This window comes from Vulpes vulpes, chromosome 7 (genome assembly GCF_048418805.1).
Source record: "Vulpes vulpes isolate BD-2025 chromosome 7, VulVul3, whole genome shotgun sequence".
Classification (NCBI taxonomy): Eukaryota; Metazoa; Chordata; class Mammalia; order Carnivora; family Canidae; genus Vulpes; species Vulpes vulpes.
Window position 1 is genome coordinate 67,532,382 of NC_132786.1, and position 3,892 is coordinate 67,536,273.

Sequence of the window (3,892 nt, forward strand, 5' to 3'; positions counted from 1 at the left end):
GGTCAGCCTATATCACCAGAGGAAGAGCTAGACCCAGTGTTGTAGATAATCCTCCCAAATATCTGTGCTCACTTAGGTCCTACCACTAAGTCTGTGATTTTTATTGTCTCTCTTTCTTCCATTTCCATTAATATTTCAAAGTCTCTAATTATTACAAGCCATTTGTCCCCAATTTTTCCTTGTTATTGTCAGCTCTACTTCTCTTCCCTATACTCCATTTCCTTTTCTTTAAGAAACTTCTCTTCTTCAGAATATTTTTTTCTTTTCCCTTGGTCTTCTTCATTTTCCATTAACAGTTGGCATGAAAGAATGGAGAATCACCAAGATGCTCTAGCTAGGATGTGAGAATTCTTAAAATTTCATATAATATGGTGACACTTATGAAACTATAAATCTTATTTTGACATTCAGAGAACAAAGAAAGAAGTTAGCAATTCTTTTATGTTGACTACCTTGTGAACAAGAGTGTATTTGTTATATATTTAAATAGTTATCAATATTTTTAATATATTTTTATTGTAGGAAGCTTGGATTTTCTCAATAATATTTATCATTAAAATAGGTAAAAATACGAAATACATAATAGTTATGCAAATAAATAAATGTGTAATCTAAAAGGAGTTATTCTCCTTTCCAATACTTGGCATATGTCATTCTTTAAGGCACTTTTCTATGCCAAAATATTAGAGCTGGGAATGAAATTATTTTCCTGAAATACTAGTATAATATATTTTTTTAAGTTGAGGGGTTTTTAAAGATTTTATTTATTGGGCAGCCCCGGTGGCTTTTCTTTTAAAAAAAAAGACTTTATTTATTTATTCATGAGAGACACACACAGAGAGAGAGAGAGAGGCAGAGACACAGGCAGAGAGAGAAGCACGCTCTATGCAGGGGCCCTGATGTGGGACTTGATCCCGGGACACTAGGATCGAGCCCTGGGCTGAAGGCAGGCACTAAACCATTGAACCACCAAGGGATCCCCTGGTATAACATTTTAATTCTGTGAAAATAAATAAGGTCATTCCGTTTCTGTGTGTCATTAAAATAATCCCAAAGGTCTTTATTAATTAGTTTACCTATTTTTAGAAGATTAGTTAAAATTAACAGAAGTTCATTTCAAATATCAGTATATAAGCAAAATATTTCCTAGGAAAAATTAAACAGCAAACAGATTTCAAACTAAATTACCCATCATAAGTAGAATATTGTGATAGGCACAGGGCATATACCACTAAAATGTAACTTATAGGATAGTTCTCAGGCACTTGCTTTGTCCTTAGAGGTATACATTAATTTATATAACACATGTAAATTGTGGTGCTACATAGAAAACATTTCTTTGATAATCATTTAAAAATAAAATTGAGTTAGGTTCTTCTGGCTCTGTGATCTATTTCCTATACATATTGTGGCTCATTTTTGCAGTTTTATCTGTACCACATTCTAGTACATTCCTGATTCTACCCATCTTGAACTGCAATAGGTTTGTAAGTGATGCCTTCACTTACTGTGGTGGAACTCATTCCCCTTCTCCCCAAAATAGCACATTGCCGTGAAGTTTTTAAAGTGTACAAAGGGTTTTCTCTTTTGTTCCCAAGAGATGATGCTACTCAACTTATCTAAGTGCAGCAATATGAAATCAATTTATCAAAACAAACAAGAAAGGAAAACAAACAACAACAACAAAATGATGGCTCCCTTCTCCATACAGGTTGATAGAAGCAAAATTATTCTCAAAAGAGAAGTAAATATCCTTTTATTTCTTGGGAAAGTAGTTTAATGGATGTTTATATTAAGATGGGACTCCAAAGCTTTGTCTAAGGTGAAAAAGTTAAAATATGCAGTATAAATCCTTCTGCTAATTAAGGAAGGAAATCCTTCTAATTAATCCTCTACACATGTAATGATATTTATCCTATACACCCTTTCACTGGGCTGGTGTGACACAATGGGAAGAAGATAGGATTATAGGGGGAATCAAGAGAGCAGGAATTCTGTAGTTATTGAGAAGACAACCAGGAGGCATGATAAGACAAAACTATATAAATGTGAGGAGGTAATTTCCTTTGATCAGGGACACTGATAAAATTTAGCAACAGAAATGCATAACCTCTTTTTCTACTAGGTTCTCTATTGACCTATAACTGTGGGTAAATCAGTAAAGTGACTACATGAGAGTCAACTGAAGTTTGGATGACAGAGTTGTACACATGCATCTAGTACACTACCAACCTAGGGGCATTGTCACAATATGCATTTGAAAATTAAGTAGACAAATAAGCTTGTGTCTTCTCTGAAAATTCCAGAAAACACAAATTACCTAAAATGGTGTGGGGAAACCAGACCATCAGCTCTGACTTGATCCTGCTAAGAATCTTTGATTACAGTCCCACTCATATTTTTTTTCTCACTGGTCTTGGGCATCTTTTCAATAGCCTTCTTGGGAAACACTGTCCTGGTTCTTCTTGTCTACCTGGACACCCATCTCCACATCTCCATGTACTTCCTCCTCAGCCAGCTCTCCCTCATGGACCTCATGCTCATCTGCACCATTGTACCCAGGATGGCCTTCAACTACTTGTCTGGCAGCAAGTCAATATCTCTGGCAGATTGTGGAGCTCAGATATTCTTCTATGTGTCCCTGCTTGGAGCTGAATGTTTCCTGTTGGTTGTCATGGCCTATGACCGTTATGTGACTATATGCCACCCACTTTGATACACCATCCTCATGAATCAGGAACTCTGTGTCCTCATGACTGTTACTTCCTGGATCTTGGGCTTTTTTGATGGCATTATTGTGCTAGTAGCAGCCCTGTCACTGCCTTTCTGTAGCTCTCTGGAAATTCATCACTTTTTCTGTGATGTTGCTGCCCTTTTCCCTCTATCTTGCACAGACACCTCTGCTTTTGAAAGGCTGCTTTTCCTCTGCTGTGTGGTGATGCTAATATTACCAGTGTCTGTGATCATTATTTCCTATTCATATGTCCTTCAAGCTGTCCTCCACATGAGCTCTAGAGAAAGTCACCTCAAAGCCTTCAGCACCTGCTACTCCCACATGACTGTGGTTGGACTGTACTATGGTGCTGCTATGTTCATGTATATGAGACCAGCTTCTAACCATACACCAGACCATGACAAGATAGTATCTATCTTCTACACCATCCTCACCCCCATGCTGAACCCTCTCATCTACAGCCTCCTCAACAAAGAGGTATCCAGGGGACTTCAGAAACTGTTGAGGAAAGGAAAGTTAATGTAACTTCATCAAGTATCTTTGAATGTCAACTCTGCTCAACATCTTTCTTCTAGTTGGACTTTTTTCCCTCCATTTTTTGTTCAGTTTTAAAATAGCTTTATTTGGTATAATATAATGTAAAAATTACAGGTAAAGTAGGTTGGATTTAGAAATAATCATAGATTATCATTTTATCTCCAGTGAATTTCAGTTATATCGGTAGTTGTTAGCCAGGAGTACTTAACTTTGGAATGCCTGACTTTGAACCTGGTAGGAGTCTGATTATCTTTGTTTTATCTAAGAAAAAAAATAGAGTTCATCCACTGATTTTTGCTGTGCTTCCTCATAGCTTAAGGATTATTTAATCATATACACTTGTTTTCAAGTATACTTTTCCTCAGACCTGTGTATTGCCTGTTTTGTTCCTGACTGTTCTCAACCTAATTCCCGAATGTTTAGCGGGGGGTAGTTAGTATTATCAACTCCTTCAATCAAGCTTTAAGGCCATATAAAATAGTTCTTAGAAGTTCCTACTTTGTTAAGCTTTAAATTAGAAATGGCTATTATAAAAAGTTTATATAAAATGTCTATTTGGTTAGACTATACACTTCGTTTTTATTGTGATTGATTCTAATTCTCACTTATCCTTATAGTAAT

The 3,892-nt window shown here is 36.2% G+C and overlaps 1 pseudogene; it reads left to right on the forward strand.

Annotated features, from left to right (window-relative positions):
- Nucleotides 1-2,325: 2,325 nt before the first annotated feature.
- On the forward strand, nucleotides 2,326-3,259 carry LOC112911035 (olfactory receptor 2M4-like; annotated as a pseudogene).
- Nucleotides 3,260-3,892: the final 633 nt, after the last annotated feature.